General features: G+C 36.9%; 1 protein-coding gene across 10 annotated transcripts in view; it reads right to left on the reverse strand.

Annotated features, from left to right (window-relative positions):
• The window catches only part of MAP3K13 (mitogen-activated protein kinase kinase kinase 13), a 165235-nt gene that overhangs the window by 127737 nt on the left and 19819 nt on the right, over positions 1-17679 (reverse strand). The window contains exon 1 of one of the 10 annotated variants that reach the window (XM_032406988.1): positions 6512-6763. The exons of the other annotated variants lie outside the window; for them this stretch is intronic. The gene's annotated coding sequence lies outside the window, so the exon portion shown is untranslated. Of the gene's footprint in view, positions 1-6511; positions 6764-17679 lie in introns of those variants that run through there. 10 annotated transcript variants of the gene reach the window in all.

Raw genomic sequence — 17679 nt, forward strand, 5'->3', positions numbered from 1 at the left:
TTGAGTGGAAAGGAAAGACCATAAGTAAAAGTAAGAAGAGTAGGAAGCACAAAAGCAATAAAAATAACTATATCTGTAAAAATCAGTCAAGGGACTCACAAAAAAAAAAAAAAAAAAAAAAGGATGTAAAGTATGATACTAGATACCTAAAATGTGGGAGGGAGAGGAGCAAAGAATGGGCTCAAACTTAAGCATCCATCAACTTAATATGGACTGTTATATGAAGAAGATGTTATATACAAATGTAATGGTAACCACAAATCAGTAATAGATATGCAAAGAATAAAGAGCAGGAAATCCAAGTATATCACTAAAGAAAGCCAACTTATCATGAGAGAAGAGGGCAAGGAACAGAGAAGTACAAAAACAACCATAAAAAAGTGACAGAATCAAAATAAATACATATCTATAAATAATTACTTTCAATATAAATGGACTAAATGCTCTTATCAAAAGACACAGGGTGACAGAATGTATTAAAAAACAAGACCCATCTATATGCTGCCTACAAGAGACTCATTTCAGACTTACAGACACATGCAAATTGAACGTAAGCGGATGGAGACACATTTATCATCATACAAATGGATGTGAAAAGAAAGTCAGGGTAGCAATACTTAAAGCAAACAAAATGGACTAAAAAAAGACTGTAACAAGAGACAAAGAAAGACACTATGTAATCATAAAGGAGACAATCCAACAAAAAGATATAACAATTGTAAGTATTTATGTACCCAATATGGGAGCACCCAAATACATAAAACAGTTAATAACAAACATAAAGGAACTAATCAATAGCAATACAATAACAGTAGGGGACTCTAACACCCCACTTACATCAATGGACAGATCATCCAAACAGAAATCAACAAGAAAATAGGCTTTGAATGACACTGGACCAGATGGATTTAACAGATATATTCAGAATATTCCATCCCAAAACAGCAGAATACATTTTTTTCAAGTGCACATGGAACATTCTCTAGAATAGGTCACACATAAGGCCACAAAACAAGTCTCAATAAATTCAAAAAGATTGAAGTCATACCATGCATTTTTCTGATGATAACGCTATAAAACTAGAAATCGACCACAAGAAAAAAATCTGGAAAGACCACAAGTACATAGAGATTAAATAACATGCTACTAAACAATGAATGGGTCACAAAGAAATCAAAGAAGAAATAAAAAATTACATGGAGACAAATGAAAATGAAAACACAACAGTCAAAACCTTTGGGATGCAACAAAAGTAGTTTTAAGAGGGTAGTTTATAGTAATACAGGCCTACCGCAAGAAGCAAGAAAAATCTCAAACAACTGAACCTGACATCTAGAGGACTTAGAAAAAGAACAAACAAAATCCAAAATCAGCAGGAAGGAGATAATAAAGATTAGACCAGAAATAAATGAGAAACTAAAAAAATAATAGATCAATAAAACCAGGAGCTGTTTCTTTGAAAAGATCAATAAAATTGATAAACCTCTAGCCAGACTCAGAGACAGAGAGAAGACTCAAACAAAATCAGAAATGAAAGAGGAGAAACAACAACAGACATCACAGAAATACAAACAATTTTAAGAGAATATTATAAAAATTTTTATGACAATAAATTGGACAACCTAGAAGAAATGGATGAATTTCTAGAAATGTATAATCTACCAAAACTGAAGCAGAATTCTGGAAATAGAAAATTTGGAGAGACTGATTATCATCAATGAAATTGAGTCAGTAAGCAAAAAACACCCAACAAACAATAGTCCAGGACCAGATGGCTACACAGTTGAATTCTACCAAACACCTAAAGAAGAGCTAATACCTGTTCTTCTCAAACTCTTCCAAAACAGACAAGGGGAAGGAAAGCTTCTAAATTCATTCTATGAGGCCAGCATTACCCTGATACAAAACCAGATAATAACGATACCACCAAAAAAGAGAACTACAGGCTCATATCTGTGATGAACGTAGATGTAAAAATCATCAACAAAATATTAGCAACCTGAATCCAACAATACATTAAAAAGAAAATCATTCACCATGATCAAATGGGATTTTTCCCCCAGATGCAAGGATGGTTTAATATTCACGAATCCATCAACATGATACATCACATCAAGAGAAAGGATAAAAACCATATGATCATTTGAATAGATGCAGAAGAAGCATTTGACAAACTACAACATCCATTCATGATAAAAACCTTCAATAAAGTAGGTTTAGAGGGAACATACCTCAATATATTAAAGGCTTATATGAAAAATCCATAGCTAACATCATCCTTAATGGGAAAAACTGAGAGCTTTCCCCTAAGGTCAGGAATAAGACATGGATGTTCACTCTCACCACTTTTATTCAACATAGTACTGGAAGTCCTAGCCACAGCAATCAGACAAGAAAAAGGAATAAAAGGCATCCAAATTGGTAAGGAAGAAGTAAAACTTTCACTATTTGCAGATGACATGACACTATACGTAGGAAACCTGAAAGACTCCACCAAATAACTACTAGAACTAAGAAATGAATTCACTAAGGTCACAGAATACAAAATCAATGTACAGAAATCCACTGCATTTCTATACACTAATAATGAAGCTGCAGAAAGAGAAATTAAGAAAACAGTCCCATTTACAATTGCACCAAAAATAATAAAATACCTAAGAATAAACTTAACCCAAGAGGTGAAAGACCTATACTCTGAAAACTATAAAACATTGATGAAAGAAATGGAAAGACATTTCATACTCATGGATTGGAAGAACAGTTATTGTTAAAATGTCTATACTACCCAAAGCAATCTACAGATTTAATGCAATCCCTACCAATAGCATTTTTCACAAAACTAGAACAAACAATCCTAAAATTTGTATGGAACCACAAAAGACCCCCAACAGCCAAAGCAATCTTCAAGAAGAAACAAAACTGGAGATTCACAATTCCAGACTTCAAGTTATATTACAAAGCTGTAGTAATCAAAACAGTATGGTACTGGCACAAAAAAAGACCTATAGTTCAATAGAACAGAATAAAGAACCCAGAAATAAACCCATGATTATATGGTCAATTAATCTTCAACAAAGCAGGAAAGACTATCCAACGGGAAAAAGCCAGTGTCTTCAACAAATGGTGTTGGGAAAATGGGACAGCTACATACAAAAGAATGAAACTGGACCATTCTCTTATACTATACACAAAAATAAACTCAAAATGGATCAAAGACCTAAATATGAGACCTGAAACCATAAAAAATCCTAGAAGAGAGCCCATGCAGTAATTTCTCTGACATCAGCCATAACAACATCTTTCTAGATATGTCTCCTGAGGCAAGGGTAACAAAAGCAAAAATAAACTATTGGGACTACATCAAAATAAAAATCTTCTGTACAACAAAGGAAACAATCAACAAACCAAAAGACAACCTACTGAATGGGAAAAGATATTTGCAAGTGACATTTCCAATAAAGGGTTAGTATCCAAAATATATGAAAAACTTATACAACTCAACACCAAAAAACCAAAGAATTAAAAAATGGGCAGAAGACATGAACAGATATTTCTCCAAAGAAGACATACAGATGGCCAACAGGCACATGAAAACACACTGAACATCACTTATAATCAGGGAAATGCAAATCAAAACCACAATGAGGTATCACGTCACACCTGTTAGAATGGCTAAAATCAAAAACTCAAGAAACAAGTGTTGGCGAGGATGTAGAGAAAAAGGAACCCTTGTGCAGTGTGGATGAGAATGCAAACTGGTACAAACACCGTGTAAGACAGTATAGAGGTTCCTCAAAAAATTAAAAATAGAACTATCATCTGATCCAATAATTGCACTACTGGGTATTTACCCAAAGAATATAAAAACACTAATTTGAAGGGACAGACACACCCCTATGTTTTTATCTATCTATCTAGATTATTATTCAGCCATAAAAAAGAGTGAAATCTTACCATTTACAATAACATGGATGGATCTAGAGAGTACAATAAAGCAAAATAAGCCAGTCAGAGAAAGAGAAATACCATACAATTTCACTCATATATGGAATTTAAGAAACAAAACAAACGAACAAAGAAAAAGTAGACAAACTAAAAAACAGACTCTTAATTATAGTGAACAAACAGATGGTTACCAGAGAGGAGGTGGGTGGGGGATGGGTGAAATAGGTGAAGGGAATTAAGAGTACACTTATCATGATGAGCACTGAATACTGTATGGAATTGTTGAATCACTATATTGAACACCTGGAACTAATATAACACTATGTCAACTACACTGGACTTAAAAAAAAAAAAAAAGGAAAGGAAGGAAAAGGAGCAGCCTTCCCAACCCCACTCCCATAACAGGAGGGGGGCATGACTCAGCAGACACCTGGGGGTGAGGACAGCACCACCCGTGGCTCAGGGTTTGTTTGAGGTCCCAAGTCCCTTCAATCTGGAAGCAATGAACCGAGGTTTCATCTGTGGCCTTGTGTCCCTTCCTAGTGCCCAAAGGGCTTTCACCCAGACCTCAGGCTTGGATAGAATCCTAACTATATAATGTAACAATTAGAAATAGAAAAACATACTGTCAGAAACTTTTTTTTAAGATTTTATTTATTTATCTGACAGAGAGAGAGAGACAGCGAGAGAGGGAACACAAGCAGGGGGAGCGGGAGAGGGAGAAGCAGGCTTCCCGCTGAGCAGGGAGCCCGACTCAGGGCTCGATGCCGGGATCCTGGGATCACGACCCGAGCCGAAGGCAGATGTCTAACGAATGAGCCACCCAGGCGCTCCACCGTAAGAAACTCTTAACCATTGGAAACAAACTGAGGGTTGCTGGAGGGGGTGGTGGATAGGGTAACTGGGTGATGGGCATTAAGGTGGGCACGTGATGTAATGAGCACTGGGTGTTATATACAACTGATGACAATGAACTCTACCTCTGAAACTAATAATACTCTATATGTTAATTAATTGAATTTAAATAAAAAATAAATTTTAAAAAATAGGAAAACAAATTTAAAAATATCCAAAAGGGTCTTGACTTAAGAGTCAGCCAGTATACCTGTATGGCCTTCCAGGTGTTAAAAGAGTGAAATATTTCTAATTGCATTAGGAAATAGCTGCTTCCCTGGTAACAGTGTCACCTGCCATGTTGGCTCCTTTCCTAAGACCCTTCTCTCCCAACTCTTGCCCCATAAACCAACAACCATAAATAACCTGGCCCAGGAGAGGTTGTTGCGTGGGAGGAGTTAATCAGCTCAGGAACCGAGAGTCACTGAGATTCAGCAAGCTAAAGGGTGAATAAAGGTTTTACTTCATTATAGTCCTAGAACCCACTTAGGACACTGTATCTTGGGCTTCTATCCCACCAAATGTCAGTCAGGGCCCAATTCCATCACCTGGGCTCCTGCTCAGTCCTGCAGGAATGTGAGGCAGGCTAGAGAAACAGACTGTCCCTGAGATCAGAGGTGAAGGTAGAGGCAAGGGGAAACCCAGTGTACTTCTCCAAAAACAATCTGTGTCCTCAGCACTCCTTGATCGATTTGAAAGGCTACTGGCTAGCAGCCAGCATTTATAACTTGTATATATCAATGACATCAAATTTTGCTTCTAGATTCAAAGTCACAAAATTATCCTGTACCAGGAATTTTTTTTAAATACATATGGCAAAAGATAAATAGAAAATATCAATTTCTCCAACACTAAATGCAACCTTAACATTCTCATAGCTGCACTCAATAAAGTCGATGTTTGGGTAACAATGTGTGTAGTTCCTGGACTGTTTACCTCAACATAGAACTGCAACAGCTGAGATACAACAATTCCAATTTCATATAGGAAATTTATTTTACATGCCATTGTACTGGGAATTTAGTCTGGAAAATTAGTACACATGTCAAAATCTTAAAAACAGATTTCTTTAAAGTCACATAAAATTCCTAAAGCTGCTTGCCATTTACATCTATTTCACAAAGTTCCTCCTCTTTGAAAACACATGATGCTGCTCTTAAATCTAGGCTCTCAACAGCTTATTACACTGTATTCAGTTCTACTTTATTCTGATTCATTTCATTTCTTTGAACCACAAAACCTCCAGTTTAACTATCTGAAAGTATTACATATTTGCTACCATAAACTTGTAACATGAACCTAAACTAAAGGAAAAGCAGCTGGAAAGAACATGAGGGAGAAATCTAAGCACTACCTAGAAATAATCTCTGGGCACCAGATACATATTTGCTCACTTTTATTTTCTGACCATAAACATCTTCACTTAACCAAAGGCAAGACATTAAAAACCATCTTATGCAAGCAGGACCTGTTTTAGCAGAACATTTGCTGAAAATTTCATGGTTTTCCTTTTCATTTTTAAAATAAAACTACTTGTGAAATGCTGAAATTTTCTTTTAAGTAGGTCTACTTACACAAGATTTAGCACCCGGCAGGACCTTAATTTAATCTTAGATGGGAATTATTCCCACAATCTTTTTATATTCGAATATATTTTTAAAAAATTACTTACCCCACAGCAAGCTGAAATCTGGACAGACAGCATGAAACTACCGGCAGCCGCCTATTTCCTCACAGACTAAACTTTGTTCCCTTCCTGGCTGTTTCTGGATCAGGTTCACACTGATACACATTTACTGCGGCCTTGGAAGCTACCACCCAGCGGGAGTGAGGTGGGAGGGTCTGTTAATTTAACTGCTGCTTGACCACCTGGCTTAGTTGTTAAGTGTTTGCCTTCGGCTCAGGTCATGATCCCAGAGTCCTGGGATCGAGCCCCCCATCGGGCTCCCTGCTCCACGGGAAGGCTGCTTCTCCCTCTCCCACTCCCCCTGCTTGTGTTCCCTCTCTCGCTGTGTCTCTCTGTGTCAAATAAATACATAAAATCTTAAAAAAAAAAAAATCTCATCATCTCTGATGGCGGGGCTTTGGTTTCAGAGGACATTTTTTTCCCATATGTTCCTGGGGGAGAAAAACTAATATAGTCGTCCTCTGAGCTTCAAAAATCGTGCTTTCTCCCTTTCATAAGTTTGCTCTCCTCCTCAGAACCTATACATTGTGCAGTCATGGCAAAAAGAGGCCAGAAAGTCACTTCTCTACCACAGTCCCCGTCACCTCCACTCTCCCTCTTTTACCAGGTAGCGGAATAACACCGAGTTCTTGTTAAACTTAGTTCTTTTCTGACATTGAAACCACCTGCTTCCCTAAGAATAAAGTGAGAACTTGGATCCCAAAATCTGTTCTTTGCAAGATAAAATGTTATGCTGCTTCATCCCCTTCCACATCCCTAAGCTTCTTTCCCTTCTGAGCTACTATATTTCTGTAATTTGTAGCATTAGCCGTTGAAGCAGAAACCATTTATTATGCACTTACTGCACTAATCACTTTATAAACATTATCTCATTCTCTCCTAGGCAACATATTTGGGGATCATCTTCAATTCTTCTTAATCTGCTTCTCTATCCAATTAGCCACTTCACTATCCTGGTGATCCTCTGCAATAAGAACAGTGGTGGGCAGGATAATGGTCCCCCACAAAGATGTCCATTTTCTCATCACCAGAATCTGTGAATATGTTACTTTACACGGCAAAAGGGACTTAGTCAATGCAGTTAAGGTTAAGGACTTTGAGACGGGGAGATTATCCAGATGGGACCAATCTTTTCACATGAGCCTTTCCCAGCTGTGGCCAGAGAGAAGCAATGTGAGGACTGGACTTGCTTCTGCTGGTTCTGAAGGGGGAGGTAGGGGGCCGCTAGAAGCTGGAAAAGGCAGGAAAACAGACTCTCTTCTAGAGCCTCCAGAAAGGGATACAGCCCTGATGATACCTTGGTTTTAGCCTACTGAGATCTGTGTTGATTTCTGACCTCAGAACTGTAAGGTGATAAAAGTACATTGTTTTGTTCTTTTTGTCCGCTAAATTTGTGATAATTCGTTATGATAGCAATAGAAAAATAATACAGGTACTTTAATTTCAAAATTAATTTCCTTTGAAAATATAATACCTAGAACTGAATACTACACTCCAAATGAATTCTGATGAAGAAAAAAATAATTGTGGGACTGTTAAATTCCTTAATCTGATGCTGTAATTTTATAAATTAATAAAGGCAACTGAAGATTTCAATTGTAACACATTATATTCTTAAGTTGGTGGACTTTTTGTCACACAAACTTCATCAAGCCAGCTGCCTGACTTACCCTCATTTTCTTTCAACTAATTTTGGAGATAAAATGCAGAGCTTTATATTCACTTCAATTGAAGAATTTCTCCTTATTGGTTTTAGCCCATCCTTCCAAACTATTAAGATAATGTTGAATCATGCCTCTGTACTGTCATAGAAAGTATCCTTATGAAGCCTAACTTCATTTATTTAATTCCCATGTATTCATCAAATTATTAGTAAATAAATATTGAGCAGCAAGATCGAAGACAGAGTTCTGAAATGGAGAACAGTTTTGTTATTACTTTCAGTTTGACATTGATCCATGAATCAAAACTCTTTAGTTACACAAGTTTGATCAGCTACAAAACCACTTACTCTCATAAACTTACTTTTTAAAAATTTCTCAAACATATCAAGAGAATAAAATGACTTAATAAAGATGTGTCCACAGCGTACTAGAACTCTACTGGAAAAGGAGATGTGGTTAGTTTGATATGAACAAGGTTTTTTTTTCTTTTTTTTTTTTTTGGTAGTTCGGTGTTGTCTCTTAATGATTAACATTTCCTTTTTTAAGAGTTTACAAACTATCAGTTAATTATTGTTTCCAGAAGTCTACCTGAAGTTAAAAGAAAGTTTATCCAATTGAGGGAAGTGACAACTTCTGTCTCAGAAGGGGAGACGTAAGTGGAGGGGAAAAAGGAGAAACACGACGAAAGAAGGTGTGGTGGAAGGAATGAGCATAGTGTGCCCTTGGGAGGGTATAAAAACTAGACTGGTCAGAGCGGTAGTGGTTATGGAGAGTAGTGTGAACTGGGGTTGAAACATATGATGTAAAGTCTTAAAAAGGGGACTAGGCCTGCGACCTAATGTATCACAAAAATAGACAGAATTAAAAGATCTTAAAGCAAGAAAGTAAAATGAGTACTTTAATAACCTAATTGAAAAATGGGCAAAGTATATGGACAGTTCATATACATTTTCCAGAGAAAATGTAAATGGCTCTTAAATATATGTAAAGATACTCCACCTTATTATAAGACAAATGCAAATTCAGGGCGCCTGAGTGGCTCAGTCGCTTAAGCGTCTGCCTTCTGCTCAGGTCATGATCCCAGGGTCGTGGGATGAGCCCCGCATTGGGCTCCCTACTCAGCGGAGAGCCTGCTTCTCTCTCTCCCACTCCCCCTGCTTGTGTTCCCTCTCTTGCTGTGTCTCTCTCTGTCAAATAAATAAATAAAATCTTAAAAAAAAAAAAAGACAAATGCAAATTCAAAGTACAATGACATAATTTTAAGCTATACTTTAACCCATCAAATTGCAAACTTCAAAGTCTATTAAGACACAATGGTGAGGCTATGGGTAAATAATGGAAGATAAAACGGTGGGAACTCAGGGCGCCTGGGTGGCTCAGTCGTTAAGCGGCTGCCTTCGGCTCAGGTCATGATCCTAGAGTCCTGGGATCGAGTCCCACGTCGGGCTCCCTGCTCAGCGGGAAGCCTGCTTCTCCCTCTCCCACTCCCCCTGCTTGTGTTCCTGCTCTCGCTGTCTCTGTCTCTGTCAAATAAATAAATAAAATCTTAAAAAAAAAAAAAAAACGGTGGGAACTCTCTAAAATGCAAACTGGTCATCAAATTATGAGTGCATATACCCTTTCACCCAGCAATAACGAAAAACATACACATGTAAAATGACATATATTCATGGATATTCACTATAGCACTATTTGCAAAAGTAGAAGATGTCAATCAGTAGGGAACTGGCAAATCAAATTGCAGAACAGATATCCAATAGGGTCCTGAAATTTTTTTTTTTAAAGATTTTATTTATTTACTTATTAGAGAGAGAGAGAGAGAGCGCACATGAGAGGGGGGAGGATCAGAGGGAGAAGCAGACTCCCTGCCGAGCAGGGAGCCCGATGCGGGACTCGATCCCGGGAGTCCAGGATTATGACCTGAGCCGAAGGCAGTCGCTTAAGCAACTGAGCCACCCAGGCGCCCCGGATCCTGAAATTTTTAAAAAAGGCAACTTTGGTTACTGATAAAAAGTGATGAAACTATACCAAGTTAAAAAAAGATAGCAGTATATTTAGAATGCGACTATTTGTGTATGTTTGAAAGTGTGTGTATGTGAGTGTGTGTGTGTGTGTACTCAGAGAATCTCTTAGGAAGAATATCCAAGAAGCCAGAAACAGTGGGTTGTCTTTAGGGAAGAGACAGGATAGTTATGGTTCAGAGGTAGGAAGGAAACTTCTATATCCTTTTGTCCTTTTTGAATTCTTGCCAAAGTTGGTATTAACTATTCAAAAATTTGATAGATGTGCTAAATAGCAATGTTGCATCCTGGAATAGAAACAGTACAGTAGTAAAAAATCTGGTGAAAACTTAAAGTCTGGATTTTAGTTAATAGTCATGTACCGATGTTAATTTCTTAATTTTGACAAATGAGCCATAGTTATGAAAGATGTTAACATCAAGAGAAACCGGGTGAAGGTATTATTTTTGCAGCTTTTTATAAACCTAAAAGTATCTCAAAAATAAAAATTTACTAGAACAAGAAATAAACTGGGGTGTCTGGGAGCGGGGCTCAGTCAGTTAAGTGTCTGCCTTCAGCTGAGGTCATGATCCCGGGGTCCTGGGATCAAGCCCTGAGGTAGGCTCCCTGCTCAGCGGGGAGCCTGCTTCTCCCTCTCCCTCTGCTCCTCCCCTCAGCTCGTGCTCACTTGCACGTGTTCTCGCGCTATCTCTCTCTCAAATAAATAAATAAAAATCATTTTTTTAAAAACAACAAGAAGAAACAAATTAACGTTTAAAAAGTTATTAGGGCAGCTGCGGTGGCAATGGCTTGGAAAGAGGAGAGATTAGAACCAAAGAGGCAAGATGGGAAACTGTGGGAGTAATCTTGGCATGAGGTGCATTGGGGTAAAAGTCATGAAAATACAATGAAATGAACTAATGCAGATACAAGATATATTTCAAAAGAAAAAAATGAACAAAATATTTACAAGAGCAGAGAGCAGAGATAAGATCAGTGATACCAGTGACAAAAGATGAAAATGAGAGGAGGAGGCTTGTTTAAAGGGGAATGAGATTCATTTTGTTCATTCAGTAAGTATTTGCTGGTACCCCCTCCCCATGCCAGGTTCTGTGCAAGGCCCTGGGGATGTCAGTGAGTTTATAAATGCCAAGTATGAATTGACCCTAAAATGTCCAAGCTCAATTGTCCAAAAGGCATCTGGATATTACAGGGGGAGTGTTCTGGTGAGAGGATCAAACTGGGATAGCTGAGAAAGGTGACGGAGACAGAGAAAGGAGAAGCCAAAACTGAGCCGTGGGACAGAAACACAATTAGGGGAAGAGAGGAGTAGCAAAGAAGACAGGGAAGGAATGGTCAAAGGGTATCGAGAATAAGTGGGATAGGGCAATTTCCTGGAAACCAAGATAAAAGAAAGCTCAAAGAAGAAGGGTTCCATCAAATGCACTGTTCAAAAAATGAGGATCTACAAAAGTCCACAAGACAGTTAAAAAGGGAGAAATCGATGATGGCAAAGGAGATCGCTCAAGAGAACTTTTTCACTTTCAGGAAAGCCTAAATGGAATCGGATTACAGAAGTCACAATTTTCTTACAAGAAAGCACTTCTAACTTAAAGGCCTTTAGGAAATGGGATTCCATTTATTATCATGCTTCTCAAACTGAGGTATTTGAAACCACAGGGTAGATCTGTATGCAACATCAGTTTTAATTGGAGGAAAATATATTGAAACCAAAGAATGCAAAATTTGAGCTCTGAAGACAAATCCCGAAATTTCAAGCATAGAATGTCTTTACAGGAGGTCACCTTCCTACTTCTAGAGCTACAAATTCATTCTCCACTTCTTTAAAGGGGTTCTTGGGTAGAGATCTGAGAAGCACTGATATAATGGCCAGCTATGCTGAAATGTATCCTTGCTATTGAAATTCAGGATGCCTATAATTTAAAAAATAACTTTATGAACTATGGCCTCACATGGCGAATTACAATAAATATTTCACATTCCAAGAAGAATAATGAACAAAAAATCTTGAGTTTACCATATTTACCACTATTTGCTATTGCTATTTATGTAACCATATATTATTTATCCTTTATGTCTGTAGCTAGAGCTTAATTACATGCTTAGATGGAAGTCACAGTGTTAATTATACTCAAATGCTTAATCAATACTCCTTGAGAATGATGAATACATGACATACTAAGAACCAACCAACACCACCATACATGCATACATATATATACATCTATATAATTTATATGTGTATATGTGTGGCACACACACGTACTATAAACATAGGCGTTAATACAAGAATTGGTGACTGTGCTTCTAATTTATATAAAAACAACTAAAATCCTGCCTTATGTGTAGTACACAGTATACCAGTAAAAGGGAAGTACAGTTTTCATATGTAATTCTCTGCCAAGTAAATTAAAATGTTACTTTGGCATTAGGTCATCATATACCAGGCTAAGCATAAATTTGAAAGCTTTCCTCTGATATTTTCCATCAACTTTTAAACAGCTTCGGAGTATAGGCCACAAGGCAATGCTTCCCACCAAGTAAAGATTTTTTTACTATCTTTTGTGTGAGAAAGCCATTAGAGCGGTAACAGTGTCGTAATATACAGGAGCTTCTTGCAAATGTCATGGAAAAACTATGTGGGGTTGGTGATTTTTGTAAAATCAAGGTCTAGTCTAATGTTATCTGAATGGAGAAATTATCATCGTTTATTATCTTAATCAATTCTGATACTTAAGACATTTTTACTGTTTAAAAGAAAATCAATTTTAAGAACAGTCAAAACAAACCAGCTTCTTTTATAAATGTTTGGGTTTTTAAACTACAAGTTATGTAACATATAAGCTCTCAAAATGTTTGGGTTTTTAAACTACAAGTTATGTAACATATAAGCTCTCATACTGTGTCTTGTATACATTGTCTCAAGGCTAAGAAATAAAAAGCTAATGCAACACTAAACCTGGAAGACAGAATTACAGCTCTCACAAGTATTTCAGCTCAGGCTGTTGGCTTTCATGATTAATAACAACTGTGGGGGCATGTTATCACTTCTCAACATCATCCATGGCCTGTAACTCTCTGCTGTCACCCTGTAAAGGAATTTTGACTTTATCATATATATTTTTTTTTTTTTAAAGATTTTATTTATCCATTTGACAGAGAGAGACATAGTGAGAGCAGGAACACAAGCAGGCGGAGTAGGAGAGGGAGAAGCAGGCTTCCCGCGTAGCAGGGAGCCCGATATGGGACTCGATCCCAGGACCCTGGGATCATGACCTGAGCTGAAGGCAGACGCTTAACAACTGAGCCACCCAGGCACCCTGACTTTATCATATTTTGAGAAAGCAAATCTGAATTGATATCCTAAGGTATAATAAATTATTTTCTTCTCCTACTTGACCTTTATAATCATGAGATTGGTTGAATTCTCAAGGATTCCCTTTCCATCTTAAATATATATTCATGGAATGTGAATTGATACAAGCACTTTGAATGTCAAGTGAATGGAATTATTAACACCACCATGCCATTTGGTATTACCTAGAAGAGTTGAAACAGGTTTCTACAACCAGCGATTCAACTCCCAGGCACACACCCTAGCAGAGCTTCTCAACTGCTATGCCATGGTGCCCTGGTACTCAACGAATAGGCTACAGGTGTGCCCAGATACAGATCTCCTCAGCTCTCCAACCAAGCAGAAGCTTCCAGGCCAGAGGTACAGCTTCATTCTTTTAATGCAGTATATGGAACAGATATTTTCTATCACTTTCTATGTGTGCCATGACAGGGAAAAGGTTGAGAAACATTGACAGAGAAGCTCTTGCACATGCGTAGCAGATATAGAGACAGGAATATACGTATATATAGGAGCAATATTTGTAGTACTGAAAAACTGGAACATCTCAAATGTCTATCAATCAATTCATCTGCTAGTAAGTTCTGGAATACTTATACAATGCAATATTCTACAGCAGTGAAAACTAATGAGCAATATCTATATGCATTGACATAGATAAATCTAAGAGTCTAATGCCGATTAAAAAAAAAAAAAAACAGTAAGGCCCAGAAAAATACATACGATATGATTTCATTTTTATAAAGTTCAAAAACACATAAAACTAACCAATACTCACAGTATGTGATAAAAAAAAACACTGACAAAGGTAAGAAAATTATTAACAAAAAATTCAGAACTTTACCTCTGAGGAAGCAAGAGAAGTTTGGGAGAAGAGAGGAGTATATAGGAGATATTAAAGGTAAAGATAATACTGCTTTTTAAAAAACTAGGTTACAGGGAAACAAATGTTTTCCATATAGTTATTCCACAAGCCTTACAGATATTTTATAGACATTTTGTATCTACTCAATATTTAATAAGCCTCTTTTATAAAAGTTCTGCTTTGTCCAAAAGTAGTGAATGCATCTGCCTTCCCTGCAACAGTGTGAAGGACATGGAATAATTGGGACAGAAAGCAGGAAATTATACTGGATGTTGTAGGTCAGACACCAAACGTTTCACAAAGGCCCTACAGACTCACACATGAGTGCAACAATAAAAGATTTAAAAGCTAAACAATAATTAAAATGAAAACTAAATTTAATATGCTATCATTTTATGAGGTACCACATATGCAAATTTTAACATTAACTAAAATATGGATTTAAAGAATTGGGACCGAATTAACTGCCAGCCTATGGATGAATAACTCCTCTTGCAATTTTCTAAACAGTCAATGTTTCATTGTGTATTTAGAACACACAAAAGACATTTACAAAATGACAATACTTTAATTCATCATGTATATCCAGCAATGTTTGCTTAGTCAAATGCCTGTCTGTTTGTCAATGTCATTTAAGGGCAAGTTTATAAAGCTTCAAGAGCAAGAACTGGGTCTGCTTCAACTGATAGGACTACCAAGGAAAGCACAATGAAAACATTTTAAGAATTCCTGCCTGTCCTCTGGCTCCTTGTATTTTAAGGGCTAGACAGTGGAAAGCCATTTTTGTAAGCATTGGATATTTTGCCAATGCAGAAGAGCTATAATAGATCACAAAGATATCAACTTAACCTCTAAATTAATTAATTTTATTACTTTTGATTTGAAATATAAAAGATGTCCAGTGTGAGCTCTCCCTTTAAAGAAAGAAAAAACCACCTAGCAGCAGATAGGTTAATGTTTACACAAAGGCAAATTTTTTCCCTTTTTTTTTTCCTTAAGTTTGAATGGGTGAATGACCTTGCTGGAATTCCCCGTCAGTTCCCTAGTATCTATCTGGAAGTTTCAAACAGAAACTACTTTCACATGATACACTGGAAAGGTATGCCAAGTGGTATCTGTCTCTGCACCTTGAACCTGGGTGTTTTATATAACAGATGAATCAATAAACTTTACACAAAATGAAAGGCTTCTTTTTCCCCTTAGGCCATTTAAGAAAAAATCATTTAAACATATTTGGCATTATATATTTATAGGGTCAATTATACACAGAAAACCTTCACATATTTACCCAATTCAAGAAATGTGCCCTTGATACAGCTTCAAGCTTTCAAAGACAGGTCAATTTTTAAATATGTCAAATACTGAGTATATCAGGCTGAAGTGAGAATCTAAGCCAAGAATTAATTCCTATAAACTCATAAACATTAGTTATACAAATAGCATAACTACCTTAAAATCTAGATAATATAAAGCATTTTTATTTTTGCTTTATTTTGGAATTTTTATTTTTTATTTTCATTTTTTAAAAGATTTTATTTGACAGAGAGAGAGACAGCGAGAAAGGGAACACAAGCAGGGGGAATGGGAGAGGGAGAAGCAGGCTTCCCGCAGAGCAGGGAGCCCGATATGGGGCTCGATCCCAGGACCCCGGGATCATGACCTGAGCCGAAGGCAGACGCTTAACGACTGAGCCACCCAGGTACCCCCATTTTGGAATTTTTAAAATACCAAATTTCACTGAGAGGGAGTTCTCTCAGATGTATTGTGAAAGGCTTATGGGGAAACCTGTCTTTTCCAGTGTGTGGCGATTACAAAACTAACTCGAAACCACCAAAAATCTAAATAGAGTCGTAAGCAACAGTGGGGATGATTTAGAACAGAAACAAAAGATTTGCCCAACAAAAAAATTTCCCCACACACCTTAGTTTCACCCTTGGCTCTTCCTTCCCTCACTTTCAGATGAAAGTACAATTATGTTGCCTGGGATTTTAGCCCAGTCATCTATCCTGCTCTCAAAAGCTGGTTCAGGACAGATAAAAATGAAAAATTTCATAACCTGAGTTTCTCCAGAATTGATCAGTGTCTCAGAAGTTGAGATGAAGGGTAGAGTGAATAGGGAAAGACTATATCATGGCAAGTTCAGCAGAGGAGGTATTGCATTTGAACACTGTCCCTAGACTATCCCTATACCATTTTATAATAGTGCCTGGAATCATCTCAATAATACAGGTTTTTAAAAGAAATTTTTAAAATGTTTTTTAAAAATTAAAAAAAAAGAATATTCGTAAAAGCAATGGCATCTTGGGGGAGGGAGGGGATTTCAAGAACACCTTTTACGATTTTTAATATATTTTGGCTCAAATATATTTATAACCAAAAAACTCCTAATATAGTTATTTTCATTTTGCAAAATAAAAATATAAGCCATTCAATGCAAAGATTTTTATGTGATGTTATTTATCAAACAGTAAACTCTTTTTTTTTTTTAAGATTTTATTTATTTATTTGACAGAGAGAGACACAGCGAGAGAGGGAACACAAGCAGGGGGAGTGGGAGGGGGAGAAGCAGGCTTCCCGCCGAGCAGGGAGCCCAATGCGGGGCTTGATCCCAGGACTCTGGGATCATGACCTGAGCCAAGGCAGACACTTACTTAATGACTGAGCCACCCAGGCACCCCTCAAACAGTAAACTCTTAAATGCAAAAACAAGAAGTATTTTGGCTTCTAGGATACAATTTCATTTTCACAAATAAGGGAAAATATATTCAGTGCCTTTTTTTGTTGTTGTTCAGGGCTTTCTCTTCTTGACCTCTTTCATCTTAATGATTCCACATTGATGTCTTCTACTTAGACCTCTCTTTTCTCTTCTATGGTTAGTTTTGAAATTTCTTAAGCAACAACACAGTAATAGCTAATATATATATTAAGCCAGACATTGTTCTGAACACTTTACCTAATCAATTTAATCCTCACAACAACCCTGGGAGATACCTCCAGTTTAAAAATATGCTGTCATCCCCACTTTACAGATTAAGACCTGGAAGCAGAGGTGGTTAATATTCCATTTGCAACAGGGCACAGTCACAAAATTTATGTTTTAATTAAATAATTTTCTTTTCTTTTCCTTTCTTTTTTAAAAAAATTTCCTTAGGTAGGAAGTATTCCCAGAGGAATGATACATGCAGAAAAGGTATATGTGATTTTGTTAATTTTCATTATGTATCTCCATGTTTTTTTCCAAGATTTTC

This window comes from Phoca vitulina, unplaced genomic scaffold, assembly GCF_004348235.1.
Source record: "Phoca vitulina isolate PV1807 unplaced genomic scaffold, GSC_HSeal_1.0 scaffold8, whole genome shotgun sequence".
Classification (NCBI taxonomy): Eukaryota; Metazoa; Chordata; class Mammalia; order Carnivora; family Phocidae; genus Phoca; species Phoca vitulina.